This window comes from Sebastes umbrosus, chromosome 10 (genome assembly GCF_015220745.1).
Source record: "Sebastes umbrosus isolate fSebUmb1 chromosome 10, fSebUmb1.pri, whole genome shotgun sequence".
Taxonomy (NCBI): domain Eukaryota; kingdom Metazoa; phylum Chordata; class Actinopteri; order Perciformes; family Sebastidae; genus Sebastes; species Sebastes umbrosus.
In genome coordinates, this window is record NC_051278.1 from 12,504,911 (window position 1) to 12,520,870 (window position 15,960).

At 37.5% G+C, this 15,960-nt stretch overlaps 1 protein-coding gene across 1 annotated transcript in view; it reads left to right on the top strand.

Moving 5' to 3' along the window:
- Positions 1–126: 126 nt before the first annotated feature.
- Positions 127–15,960, top strand: part of LOC119495947 (sorbin and SH3 domain-containing protein 1) — a 94,291-nt gene continuing 78,457 nt past the window's right edge. The window contains exons 1-3 of the mRNA XM_037782889.1: positions 127–666; positions 7,258–7,329; positions 7,445–7,551. The gene's annotated coding sequence lies outside the window, so the exon portion shown is untranslated. The remainder of the gene's footprint in view (positions 667–7,257; positions 7,330–7,444; positions 7,552–15,960) is intronic.

Below are 15,960 nucleotides of genomic sequence, written 5' to 3' on the forward strand. Positions count from 1 at the left end.
ATAGTCTTTGCAGTGAAGTAAAGTCAAGAGCAGGCTGTTGTGGAGCGTTAAACAGTTAACGGTTTAATTTTGGGGTTTTTTTTGGCTAGCAGAGCGGTTTTATCGGGTTTTATGGAGTAAAGTTTCCCGTTTTAGTGACATTTACAGCTCAGAATAGACGCGTGTAACAAATATAAGGAGTTATAGTCGTCTAAAAGATAGTCTTTGCAGTGAAGTAAAGTCAGATTATACAGTAATGTATCATTTAGCTGGACTAAAAACGGTTAGAAATGGGTAAAATATAGATTTTTTGACAGCAGCCGTTGGAGCACTCAAGTCATTTCCGGGTAAACACTGTGACGTTGCCGATAAGACATCACCGATTGGCTGATAGCTTGGAACGTTGAGCACATGGTCCAATCAGAACTGTGCTGAGCAGCGGAGCACGAGGGCGAAACAAAGGCTCTGAATGGCTGCTTTTTAAGAACAACGGTTAACAGTTTAACGGTTTAATTTTGAGTTTTTTAGCTAGCAGAGTGTTTTTTATCGGGTTTTATGGCGTTTAGTTACATTTACAGCTCAGAATAGACGCGTGTAACATATTTAAGGAGTTTTAGCCGTCTAAAAGATAGTCTTTGCAGTGAAGTAAAGTCAAGAGCAGGCTGTTGTGGAGCATTTCTAATTGAGGTGAGCCAGGCTACTGACAGGTCCGTGAATTACCAGGAACCATTCAAATGTTAACCTATATTTGTGTCATGTTCTCGGCGAGATAAGCTCCCCTTCTATGACCAATGGTTCGCAATTTGCTCAAAGCGCTTTGGGCATTACATTATTATTAGAATGATTAGCATGCAAATCTTGTATAGCCCCTGGCACTGGCACAGGCACATCTACCCTTAAATTGCTCTTTCACACTCATTCACATTAGGCTTTCTTTTGGTTGCATCTTATTGCAAAAGCCAATAATCTACATAAATTATAGCCTTATATTTTGTGTGCCCTATGAATGTAGAATAGAGAGTAAGACCTATAACACCAATGTATATATATGAAAAGGTCAATGACCAGGCTCAGGTAAGCTGGACACTGGGAATTGTGTGAAATTATTCAATATTAAATACTGTTAAAGTGGCAGTAGGCAGTATATTTTTGGCATCATTGGGCAAAAATTCCATAATAACCTTTCAGCATATTGTAATTTTTTTTTAATGTAACCTTTATTTAACCAGGTTAGTCCCATTGAGATTAAGAACCTCTTTTCCAAGGGAGACCTGGCCAAGACGGTCAGCAGCAAGAACACAAAGTCGCAGACACAGACACAAATAGAGATAAAATACAATTCACAGATTTCACAACGGCTACTGCGTCACAAACTTTCTCATTTTACAGCTAAACCGTGCGCTACAAGATGATTCTGAAAACATTTGAGGTGAGAAATAGGCATTAACGTAACATAATATGAATTCATATTTGATCAGCGCCGCCTAATTTGACCATTTGGTCGGAGTTCGCGAGTGATTGACAGCCGGCTCTCATAGATAGCAGATGGACAGCGGACCTCAGATCAGCTCTTACTGCTTGTTTTCCTCCGGTCTGTGAAATCTTGCCGATGCTGTTAGGAGCACCGGAGTACAGAGGCACATGATTTTTTTCAGGTTACCTGTTTCATGTACTACTGTCAGGATGTAGCGACCGTTTCATAAAAATAACTTTTTTTAATCATATTTGCTCCAATCTCGCCTACTTCAGCTTTAAGTGATTTCGGTGCCAATGCCAAAAGAATTTGTATTCTATTTTATGATAAATTACTATTCTTTGTATTTAAAGGTCTTATTGATAACATTTTTATCTAGACGAATAATTTAAAACAAAATAATACATCCACAGAGCTTTTAGAAAGGTGCCGAATAAAAATCGGTTTCCCTAAAAAAATGATTAGGATTGTGAATTAATCATTTAAAAAAATTGGCAGGTCCAAAATGAATGTTTTGTTTACTTTTGTGGAAGATATCTGACATCTAGTGGCTGAATGTTATCAATAATAGCACCTTTAACATAAGAGGCCAAACTTCTCAAATGTTCAGAAGCCAAGCAGAAACTTTGCCTCAATGAAATAAAGTTTAAATTTGGAAAAATTATGACTTAATGTAGATGTAAACAACTGGCAAATTACACAAATAATCAATGGACGGAAAATGAATTGACAACAAAATTGATAATTGATCAGAAAGTAATAATTTAATTCAATTTATCAAGTAGAAATGTCAAACATTCTTGCAGCTTCTCAAATGAGTATTTGCTGCTTTAATTGTAATCGAAACAATAAATTAAATTCATTTTATATTGGACTGTTAGTCGGATGAGATATTTGAAGTAGGGCTGTCAATCGATGAAAATATTTAATCGGGATTAATCGCACATTTTTGTATCTGTTCAAAATGTACCCTAAAGAGAGATTTGTCAAGTATTTAATACTCTTATCAACATGGGAGTGGACAAGTATGCTTGCTTTAAACAAATGTATGTATCTATTTATTATTGGAAATCAATTAACAACACAAAACAATGACAAATATTGTCCAGAAACCCTCACAGGTACTGCATTTAACATAAAAAATATGCTCAAATCATAACATGGCAAACTCAAGCCCAACAGGCAACAACAGCTGTCAGTGTGTCAGTGTGCTGACTTGACTATGACTTGCCCCAAACTGCACGTGATTATCATAAAGCATGTCTGTAAAGGGGAGACTCGTGGGTACACATATTCACATATCTTGAGGTCAGAGGTCAAGGGACCCCTTTGAAAATGGCCATAACAGTCTTTCCTTGCTAAAACTTAGCATACGTTTGGAGTTTTATTCAGGCCACTACAACCTAAAATCGCAAGTTACGTTAACGCGTTAAAGAAATTAGTGGCGTCAAAAACAAATTTACGTAAACGTGTTATTGCGTTAACTTTGATAACCCTAATTTGAAGACATCATTATGGGCTGTGCGATCTTGTGATTGGCATATGTCGCTATTTTGGATACTTAGACACATTTTGGTTGCCAATAGAAAAGTATTGAGGTTCAATACCCAGCCCTGTATTGTGGCCCAAATGTAAAAAATAACCCTGGAGACCTTGCACTCTCCTTGACCTTCCTGTACCCCAAGATGAGAGATTTACTCTGTTCAGCTTTGCAAAATGCATTGCATATTAAACTGGGATGATAAGGCTTACGCTATATTGAACGTCATCTCGAACATGTAAAATCTCTCTAAAATACGGAACCATTAACTGGTATCACTCACTCAGCATTACTGTGACTTTAATTACTCGTGTGACAAGTTGACGAGCACGGCAGCTCCTGAAGGTAAATGAGAGTCACAAAGTCCTGTTAATACTAAACAATTTTGGCATTACAGGTCTGAATCATTTCCTTATTGATTACCAGACTTTGTGTTCTATTTCACACTTGAATTAATGTCTCTCAGCTCTCCCACCATCCATCTCTGTGTCTCCCCCTCTCTCTCCCTGGCATGTGCTCCAGTTCATTATTTCCGTCATTTCTTGGTAATTTGGAGTTGGCTGTTTAAAACTTAGAGCCTCTTATTAAGTTTTGGCCATGGCGGATAAGAGGCAGGACTGTAAGAGCACAGAGATAAACTAATCATCTTAAAACCCTAATTATTAGTATCTTACTGTGACAGACTGTTTTTGCGAGCCAGCCAAATTGAGCCTCAAATGAGGAAAGGCATATCTGTGGAAGTGGTAATAATTTTAAGTCATCTCGATCTGGCTTGGTGTGGCAGAATTCATTAGTGCAGATTAGCACTGTGTGTACAAAGTAAATGAGATATCTAATAGCAAACGTGGAGGTCCGGGGACTCTTAATTTCCTCCCCAGTATGAGGGAGGATGTTAAGAGGTGATTATTTAGCTATATTTTAACATTGTGACTTCTGCTATGTAGATTTGTCTGCTCCTTTACCAAGCGGTTACACTAAACTGTGTCACTAAACTGTTCACCTCTCACCTTCCTCTGCAAAAAGGCGACGAACCACAAATCAGATTAAACTGTGATGCAGAAGCAAGCTGATTTTTTTTTTTCGCGAGGATATGAGGGAAGTTAATTATGTGTGTAAGGAGAAGCTTGGGCAGAAAATAATAAGATTACAAAGAATAATTTGCTGATATAATTACACCAAAATTGGGTACACACAATTGTAAAATACATGTATTGCTTGACCTGGGTTAGCCAGTGAAATAAATCCTCCTTCTATAGCCTTTGTTAATTTGTTTTTATCATCTCCAAGTGGTGTTTGTGCAGGCAGTTCAATTTGCATGTGTAATTCCACTGTGCAAATTGACAACAAGTAGATAATTCGAGGAAATAGGCTGGTTGCAGGCCCCTGCTATCTTCCCAAGCCTATTCATTTTGAGGAACCGCTGAGGCATGAAACTCATACATCAACTATTTCCTGACAACGCTTAGGCTTATTGTCCCCTAAAATGTCATTACAGCCATTATTTATGAAGCTAATTCATTTATTAAACCATATTTACTCTGACAGAATTTGTCACATTCTATCCATATCCCGAGCATTGCTTTTGAACAATGCCTTTCAATGAGTATGCGTGAACACGCACGGCCTCGCAAAGTTTTGAATCAACCCTCATAATAGTTGGAATATTGCGAAGAAATGGCATTTTATTGGTTTTATTCATGGGAACTTTTCATGGCAAAAGCCTATACCTTGTGTTACAGAAGTCCATTGAAAGTAGTTTGGTAATAACTCTCTCCTTTTTTGTATTTTTGTCCTAACAGAGCAGAGTTGAAGGAGATTAATTATTCGCACATCACGTAGGTGCGAGGCTATCAGAACAGCGTCAGTAAAGAAAAAAGGTAACCCCTGCACACTACTCCATGACACAGTATTTTTATCGACTACGTTTCGATCCTGCTTGGATCTACATCAGGTCAAAATGTTTGAAAAAGTGGAAACCACACCCATATTTATACGTAAAGCACACCAATAGGCAAACAAGCTCTATGATGGCAGGTGTGGTTCATCTAAAACACCAGCATGATAGAAACATCCACAAACAATTCACCACACTTCTATTATCATGCTTCTGAATATCAAACATGATATTTTATGTCATATTCATCATCTCATATATCAGAAAATCCGTCACCTACGTTCAAAAATATTGCATTACATTGAGGTAGAGTAAAAAAGGAAAGAAGAAATATTAATAATTGTACAATAAATTGGGTTTAAATCCCCCTTCTAATTAAGTTATCTATATCAAATCCCACTATGGAAAAAAGACACACCTGTCCAAATTAGGGCTGTCAATCATTTAAAATATTTAATCACGATTAATTGCATGATTGTCCATGATTAATCGCAAATTAATAACAAATTTTGTATCTGTTCAAAATGTACCTTAAAGGGAGATTTGTCAAGTATTTAATCCTCTTATAAACATGAGAGTGGACAAATATGCCTCATGCAAATGTATGTATATATTTATAACTGGAAATCAATTAACAACACAAAACATTGACAAATATTGTCCAGAAACCCTCACAGGTACTGCATTTAGCATAAAATAATATGCTCAAATCACAACATGGTAAGTCAAGCCCAACAGGCAACAACAGCTGTCAGTGTGTCAGTGTGCTGACTTGACTATGACTTGCCCCAAACTGCATGTGATGATCATAAAGTGGGCATGTCTGTAAAGGGGAGACTCGTGGGTACCCATAGAACCCATTTTCATTCACATATCTTGAGGTCAGAGGTCAAGGGACCCCTTTGAAAATGGTCATGCTAGCTTTTCCTCGCCAAAATTTAGCACAAGTTTGGAACGTTATTTAACCTCCTTCTAGACAAGCTAGCATGACTTGGTTGGTACCAATGGATTCCTTACGTTTTCTAGTTTAATATGATACCAGTATCTTCTCTTAGCTCTAAAACCACGCCCGGTACAACCTCCGGAAGATCAGTTGCATTAATGCGTTAAAGAAATTAGTGGCGTTAAAACAAACTTGCGTTAACGCGTTAATGCTATTGATCTTCCGGAGATTGTACCGGGCGTGGTTTTAAAGCTAAGAGAAGATACTGGTATCATATAAAACTAGAAAACGTAAGGAATCTTGTTAACTTTGACAGCCCTAGTCCAAATCCATAGTGGGATTTGATATAGATTACTTATTTAGAAGGGTGTTTTAAACCCAATTTATTGTACAAGTATTAAATATTTCTTCTTTCCTATTTTCCTCTACTTCAATGTAATGTAACATAACATGTTTGTTATGAGAAGTATGGCTTTTGTATTATTGTTTTTATGTACCTTATCAAATTGTGAATTGTTTGTGGATGTTTTCTATCACATTGGTGTTTTAGATGAACCACACCTGCCATCATTAAGCTTGTTTGCCTATTGGTGTGCTTTATGTATAAATATATAGGTGAGGTTTCCACTTTTTCAAACCCTGACTGACCTGACGGAGGTCCAAGCAGGATCAAAACGTAGTCAATAAAAATATTGTGTCCTGGAGTAGTGTGCAGGCGTTACCTAACAGAGCAGAGTTAGAAATAAATGTGATCAGATGGACTTGAGTAGCACTGATAAATCCCCCCTCTGACAGCCTCCTTCCCAAATGAGTGTGCATTAGTCACTTTTAACGCATTGCAGTCAGACATCTGAAGCTAAAGAGTTCTCGCGTGGAGCCTCCTGGCCTGTTGCTGCTGACTTATGGATCTGTCAGTTTATAGCGCAGCACACTTCGTGACAGTGTGGATAATTTGCAATTGTGAGTGATGAAGTAACGCACAGGGGGGGGTAATACATTTTAATGTTACATGTTGGCTCTGGGTAAATCCCTCATACTATTCTCCCGCGTCTCTTTCTTTGGACTTACCTGTCACCCAAAAGCACTTATCACAGCAGTGGCGATGAGTTGTGTTTGAACTGTTTTACAATATTGATTTGGAGGCATGACATTTTAATTAATACTGGGTGTTAGCTGTCATATAGGCAGCCAGCCTCATTGGGTAGAGTATGAGACAGGCGAGGTGGGGGCAGTGAAGATAAGACTAAAGTACTTACTGTGAAAAGGCTGTAAAAAGGGATCAATGTGGAGGGAGAGAGACAGTCATGGGCTGAATTTAAGGTGGAAAAAAAACAGTAATATCTGCGCTCACTGTATTTCTGTCAAGGTCTATTCTCTGCCCGATAACACAAATCACTGAGACACAGCGTGGCCTCTGTCTTCCACAGGTTGCAGAGTACATCATGTTATTGGGAGTCTGCGTCGCCAGCGTGCTAAGAGACAACCGGGGGGGAAATTAGGTAACTTTGTAGCACTCCATTGAACAGCAATAAGCTTTTAGGGCTTAGCGAGCATAAACACATTAAACTGATGAGATTCATCAGCACTCTTGTGTCAAATCTGTTGTGCCCACAGGCAGAGCTCAGCGGCAGAAAACTGCAGAGCGGGAGAGACGGGTTGGAGACTAACCAGTGCTGTGTCTACTCTTCTGGATGTTTCCTGGTTTACCCAGACTGATGCAGGTGATCTCTAAGCTGAAATATGAACCATTGATATACCATTTTGTCTTTAGAATAGCAGAAATATTTAGCCACTTGAACTGCATGGAAATAGCAAGAGATTTAATACAGGGTCAAAACATGGGCTCCGATAAGTCAATGATTATACTCATGATTATCGCTCCACTTTTTGATAATTGAATTAAAGATGGACTCTATTTAATGTGAAAAATAATGGTAAAGGGTATTCAAATGGGGTGTGTTGAATCTACTCGGTAAAGAGATCATTTTACTGGAGGATACAGATACAGATAGGTGTGGGGGGTTAAATCGATACAGCATTGTATCGCGATATTTTGCGTGGCAATATTGTATTGATACACGGATGTCAAGTATCAATCTTTTAGTATATAAACTAACCTCTTAACAAGCCAATGCTATTCTGTATTTCAGAGGTTGTAGCGGGCTCAGTCTTAAAGCCAGCGTGAAGATACTGGTATCATATGAAACTATAAAAACCTAAGGATTCCATTGGTACCATGTCATTCTAGTTCATCGGGAAGAACGCTAAGGCCCCTTGACCCTTGACCTCTGACCTCAAGATATGTGAATGAAAACTCTGAGGTGAACAATTAGATAAAACAAATGTTGACAAACTGCATTATTTGCAGTTGAAAAAAGGTGATAAATCGCATCATATCGTAATATATCTTATCGCAATAAGATCGTATCGTGACTTAAGAATCGTGATAATGTCGTATCGTGGGGTGATTCCCGCCCCTAGATACAGACATAGAGTTAAACAAATGTGAGCAAACAAACATATAGCGGTTATACGTATATACAGGTAAGAGCTGGACAGCAAATTGTCTAGTACATTAGATTATGAGTAGATTATGTATAGTATAGTCTATGCAGTCTGCTCCCTCCATATCACAATGAAAGGATATTATGTACACCTTATTGCACAATGTGTATATTACGCATTATATGATATGCATCTACAGTAAAATGTATAGACATTATTTGCTCTAGCCTGCAAATATTCTGTATTTCTACTTGACTAAATGACTAAAATCATGAATCAAGTCACAGTTTTGGAATCAAATGCTTTTCAGTGGACTTTGACCAATAATTCCAGCTCAGTAGCTGTGTTTATGGCCCGTGTGAAGCTGTGTTAAATCTACACGCAGCAGACTAATTGTGGTTGTAAGTGAATGTCTCTGAACAGCATAACGCCAACCTTTAAACAGGAGCACACGAGGCATTTGTTCATTTGCAGTTAGTTCACCATATTTGATGTTTAATTGGTGTAATCTCAGAGCTGCAAAGCTGGAGGACTTTACACTGATAAAGTGATACATTTAAATTGAAATATTTCCTCTCAAAGGTAAGAAGGCCCCCTTCAACTTCATTTCACCATTTATCTGTTGTCTCTTCTTATCCAAATCACTGTAGCCTCTTGCCTTTTGGATAGTTTCACTGGAGGCAACCAGATTGGCATGAAATTAGCTCAGTTTGAATCGTTGTACGGTCCAATCAGACGAGCTGAGATTTAATCTGGGCTGGCCTGCCCTACCAGAGTCCGACCCCTCAGATGAAATGGACTACATATTCATAGGTTCACTCTCATGGTTGATTATGACAGCACGGATGGAAGGTACAACCTTTCTTCTGTTTATCTTTATTCCACTTTTCCTGTGTGAGAATGAAGATTGAATATTCACCAGTCCAAATTAAATTATGAAGAAATCACATTTGCTTTTACACAACCACTCAGTCCGTATTTCATCCAATTCCACAGCTGATTGTGTATATTTTTAATATTTCCAGCTGTCTATTGTATAATCCAAACTGCAGAGCTTGTTGTATTTCGTAGCTAAATAGTGTGCGTGCCCTCGTAGCTATTCATTACCTTCCCTGACATAAAATAATGCCTTGGAATAATGGGAATTATTACCTGATGAATTAATTATGATGATAGCATCTAGGGTAGGAGGCTTAAATGCCATCTTAAATTACATGCAGACATTAGAAAACTTTCAACTTGTCTCATTTGCATTAAAGGAACAGAAGTATGCATAAATACGAAGGCTTCCTTAGGAGAGAGGCAAGTACGTTCTCTGGGAAGCCTCATCAATTTATTGTTGAAATTATACTAAATTATTATCATCACAAAGTAATGAGAAGAAAATAGATAAAATGTCTAACCTATGCTTACTGTTACACCTCTATGTATATATAGTATATACATATTTACTACTTCTCTCTACATACAACAGCCCTGTCTACACCCCTGTATATATATTTTTAGTACTTCTCATTATTACCTACTACATCCTGTTTACATTCAGTTTTCATATCTGAAATACTGTCATCAACAAAATTACAATTTACAAATTTACATTTACATTACTATCTTATATTTACATATGTTTCTATTCAAGCCCTATATTTTAACTGCATTATTTTATACTTTAGATTATTATTTTGCTTTTACATTTACTTGTGTGATTTCCCCTTTTATATATAAACATATTTTATGAGCATTGTTGAAGGAACCTGAGACAAATGATTTGCCAATGACTGCTTTGCTGGAATTGACAAATGACAAATAAAGAACCTTGAACCTATATTATATACATAATATGATAAATATACATAAAATGTACATCATTTTTTTTTTTTTTCAAAGGTTACACCCTATCAATTTAAAACAAAATTTGTTTTTACAATGAAGCTGTGGCCATTTTCCCATTATTTTATTTGAATGTCAGAAGTGATTGTCTCCTGCAATAGTTCAGCATTTTTAATTGACTTAATGGACAAAATGGCAATTTAAAAACAGAAAATGAAAGTGGTCAGTTCCCTGATAAGGGATGCTCAGTTGTACCGAATCAAAATACTGATGTAATTCATTGTTTTCTTTCATTATGTGCACTGGGCACCAAGGACTAATGACGTATAAGAAATTTGGTAGAAGAGATTGGGACCAGGGTGTCTATCTTTTGCTAGAGCCTGTTGACGAACATTACAGTGATATGATTAAGATGTAACTGTACTAATCAGGTAAACTACAGAGCAGCAGTGTTATTATAGACAGTATTAAAACAAATCACAATAATAATGTGTAATTGTAACGTCTTATTGATGTTAAGGAATGCACAAAATAAGAATGTTTTATAGAAAATCAGGAAAAAAAAGAAAACGTGATATGACTGCTAGTCACGCTGTACTTTAAATACGACCTCCTGGCCTCCATTTATCATAATAAAATGATGGCTGTTTAGCCTAAGTTGATCCCTTTTAACTTTTACATTTCTAAACCAACTGCTGATTTCTTGTAGATACAAAATGCTCGTTCCAAATGTGCTGCATTGTCATTGTCAGATTATTGTTGTTTGCCTGCATGTATTCATTTGCAGTGCAGTGAAAAAATATATATATTTTTCCTCCTTCACATAAGAGCCCAGTGTTAATTAAGCTCATGTGCACCTACAGTAAGTTCACAGGTAAGCTCTCCATCACGGCATCATGGCACAGGAGGAGGAAAGAAAAAAAGCCCCCATATTGTGGAAATCTCCTTCTCCTTAGAGAAAGCGAGGGGGAGAGAAAGTAAGAAGGAATGCCTTGCCTTCCTCATTACACTGCTGTCATTTACTCTTCATCCCCCGTACTCTTTAGTGGCATTAAGACGGGATGTAAATTTGACAGTTAACGCTGTTAGAAAATGGCTAGTTCAAGAAGGGCAGGAATTAGAGATGGGCATTAGACGCTGATAAGCTCCTTTCCTCTGCCGCGGCGGCTGCTTAACATTCATGGGAAAGTCATCATCAAACAACGTTATCACAGCTCTGTTGACGGCTGAGGAACATCATCACTATGATAATTTTTTTTATAGCTGTGAGCCAAAAAAGCACTCTTTTATTTCAGCGGTTTGTTAATGAGATAGGAGCTTGTTGGTATGGGCAAATGCAAACTTGCCACTCTCCAGCGTTTGTTTGAGTCCCCCAGCCTCCCTCCCCCCCATGCCTCCCACTGCACCCCCTCCACACTGTTTAATGTTGCAGGGAGGGGGGAGAGGCAGTTTTATGTACTCCTTTCGAAGTGCTCTGTGTACATTGCTGAAGGAGGGCCTTTATGTGTACCTTTGCAGATCAGTCGCTCAAAGAGAGGAAAACACGGTTATATCAACAAACGCTCTCTCCTAACAGCCCTGTAGCTGGCACCTGTCACTCACCTGGGACTTAGCCATAGATCTGAATAGAGCCAGAGTGTTGATGGTTATTGAAGCTGAGTAAACTCCCACCAGCAATAGCATGTGATCAGCTCTGCTTTTAATGATGAAAAGACTACTTAAACCGTCGGATCTTGAGGCCTTCAGTAATTATGGCTATAAATCATTTGCATTGTTCCTTCCTATTCATTCATTACGCTCCTAACAGCTCGGTTCAGAGGTTGCTCCCTGTTACCACCGGAGCAATTCACATTAGCTGCCAAGGCTAAGCAGCTTTGGATGCAAACTGTGGGCTGTAGATACCAAAATCTGATTTTGGCTTAATCACTGTTTGTGTTTGTGGAAGAGAGATTTCATCTATGGAAATCCTTACCACCATGGGAGGTGACGAATCATCTCTAACTTGCTCTAATTACTTCTAAAAAACTTTTTGTTTGCATTACAGTTAGTGAGAAAATGTAGATGAGGATGATATGTAATGTTGTCATTATACTGCACTTTCAACACTCTTAAATTGTTGCATTAGTGTAATTAAATCATTTAAATTCAGAAGCACACATTATTATTATTACAATGTAGGGCTGGGCAATATGGAGAAAATCAAATATCATGATATTTTTTACCAAATAACTCAATATCGGTATTGCAACAATGTCATAGGGTTGATTATTGGTGCTTTTACAAAATATATATACAATGAGATTTTTGATAATCATCAGTAATGTGGATATAATGACAAAGTGGGTAAAGATAAATAATAGGACAGCTAGAACAGTCCGGTAAGTTCAGAAAAATACATCACCTTACTGTAATGCAGCCTTTAAAACCAGGAAAAGACAACAATTGATCCAAATCAAAACCAGCGGGCTAGGGAAGCCAAGTCAAAGCATAAACAAAAAACAAAGAATGAATAGTTGAACAACGAGGTCATGCCCTATTAGAGGTTATGATGATCAGGTTTAAAGGTACAGTGTGTAGGATTTGGCGGCATCTAGAGGTGTGGTTGCAGATTGCAACCAACTGAGTACCCTTCCGCTCATTCCTCCCTTTCCAAGACTGCGGTAACGTGAGCTGTCGAGTGCAAAACAGAGGTAACGTTGTTTGCCTCGCTCAGAGGCCATCCTTACCATAATAACACTACTTTAGGAGCAACAGAAGTCAGATAGCGGCTGGCGGTAACACGGTTTAGCACTTCGCAGCTCACGTTACCGCAGTTTCACAAGCGTGTTGGAGAACTACGGTGGCCTTCAGGTAACGTAAAAACGTGAAAGGCTCTCTCTAGAGCCAGTGTTTGGTTTGTCCGTTCTGGGCTACTGTAGAAACATGGCGGAAGAACATGGTGGACTCTGTGAAGTGGACCCGCTCCCTATGTAGATATGAAGGGCTAATTTTAAGCTAACAAAAACACGATTCTTAGTTTCAGATGATTATACATTAATGAAAACATAGTTATGAATATTATATTATAATTCTACCAATAGATCCCCGAAATGTTACACACTGTTCCTTTAAGTATACCGTAAATATAATTCACATCTTTGACTTGGCGTTAGAGCTGCAACTGTCAGTGTGTTGTAATTCTTGTCAACTAATGAGACCCTGCTGTATGTGGTGAAGGACAGTAGTTTGTGTTGCTTCTGGTTGAGACATAGTGAGTCTTCAGCAAAGATTTTTTTAAATATGTCTGGCACACAGCACCAACATGTCACAACCAGGTAGAAGAACACACAGCAGCGAAGTGCCTGTCTCCACGATGCTGTGGAGCTCTTGGTAATCATTGTGGCAGATGTAAAACCAGCAAAAGTCAACACTTTCTGGCGTTGAATTACTCTAGACGTAGAATCATGCATAAAATTTCAACATGTCAATTAAAATGCTCCTAGGTACTGTAGTGTTAAGGAGTGTTTTCACAGCTTTTTGACACAGAATTCATAATGATGATTGCATGGCGCCTCAGTTTACTGGAATTCAGACCTATAAAAATAAAACAGGAAGTTTACTGCCACATTAAGTACAAGAGTTTAAAAAATGTCCCTTTCTGAGTAGATCACCTCATGGAACATACTGTTTTTGATATGTCATTATTTAGGGCATGTCTTTTACCTAATAGATAGTACAGTGAGTGACATTTAAGTGACTTGTTCCACCATGAAGTCAGTCAGATAGATGTTATTAAGACATAAATATGAATTAAAATAAGTTTGACATAAAGCAGTCAAATACACGCTGTATAGTACTTTGTCTGTAATGTCAAGTTAACAGAGTGAGCTTACACTTTGTTAGACGTATAAAACCCAATGAAAACCCTTCATAAAAATTACTGTCTTTGTTTATCAATTGATTGGCTTGAAGACATTTTTTCCACTATTTTCATTGAGCGACTGGGACGAGAACCAACAAAGCCGCAGCGTATCGTTGTACAGTATAAGTCAGCTTTTTGTTCAAGTTTGGAGCAAGGTTATAATAGTTTTGAATTTTCAATTAGTTTTTATTTTAGTTTAGTTTTGACTTTTCATTTTCATTTTAATTAGTTTTCAGAGTGCGTTTGCTAGTTTTAGTTTAGTTTTATATATTTAGTTTTTTTTTTGTTTTTGTTAGGACTGGCTATAATGTCTCAAAAGTAGCTACATATTACACACTAGGGCTGTCAATCGATCAAAATATTTAATTATTAAAAAAAATGTATCTGTTCAAAATGTACCTTAAAGGGAGATTTAGGAAGTATTTAATACTCTTATTAACATGGGAGAGGGAAAATATGCTTGCTTTATGCAAAAGTATGTATATATTTATTATTATATATCAATCAATTAACAACATAAATCAATGACAAATATTGTCCAGAAACCCTCACAGGTACTGCATTTAGCATAGAAATATGTTCAAATCATAACATGGCAAACTGCAGCCCAACAGGCAACAACAGCTGTCAGTGTGTCAGTGTGCTGACTTGACTATGACTTGCCCCAAACTGCATGTGATTATCATAAAGTGGGCATGTCTGTAAAGGGGAGACTCGTGGGTACCCATAGAACCCATTTTCATTCACATATCTTGAGGTCAGAGGTCAAGGGACCCCTTTGAAAATGGTCATGATAGTTTTTCCTCGCCAAAATTTAGCGCAAGTTTTGAACGTTATTTAACCTCCTTCTCGACAAGCTAGCATGACATGGTTGGTGCCAATGGATTCTTTAGCTTTTCTAATTTCATATGATGCCAGTATCTTCCCTCTACCTTTAAAACTGAGCCCACTACAACCTCCAAAAGATCGATTGTATTAATGCGTTAAAGAAATTAGTGGCGTTAAAACAAATTTGCGTTAGCGCGTTATCACGTTAAATTTGACAGCCCTAGTACATACTGTACAAAATACATGGTTGGATGACTGTATAGGAATGACCATAATGTTTAATGTTTAATCTTCACGCTACTTTAGTGTCGGATGTGAAGCAATTGCGTCATAGTGCCACCTCCTGGAAGGTCAAGAGAGAGAGAGTTGAAAATTCACACGGTCTCTTTATTTATATAATAGTTAAAAAACTAAAATTTAAATGGATTGTTTTTATTTTAGTTTTACCTTCATTTTAATTTTATTTGTATTCGTTTTTTAACCAGGCAATATCGTTTCAGTTTATAGTTTTTCTTCAACAATAGTTTTTTTTAGTTTCAGTTTCCTAAAATATATTTTTCACTGCTTATTTTCGTTTTAGTTTCAGTTTTAGTTTACCATAATAACCCTGGTTTGGAGTCGTGTCATTCCTTAGAAAAATGAGTACAACGCAAATGAATCGCAGATGTGCTGCAATCCGTTTCCATCCACAGTAATTCTGTCTTTTGAGTCGAGTCCACAGCATTATCTCCACTTTGTAGTGGTCTCTGAGCCCATTGTCGTGTTAGTTCAATAGTCCTCTGTACTGTAAACCACCATTGCTCTGAGTGTAGCTCTGTTATTTAGTGCCACTTTGGGAACGTGGAGACAGGAGAGAGCTTGATCCCGTGTTTCTGGGCACAGAGTTTCTTTGCAGGGTTGGGAACCCTGAAAAGCATAAAATAGATTTGATCATTTAATGAGACAGGATATATTTTTTGCTTTGAAAATACTCTATTCAATATCGATAAGTGTTTATTAATGTTAAACTATTCAGTACATGTTTCTGATGAATGACCAAAATCTTCAAATGCAGCCAACAGAAGAA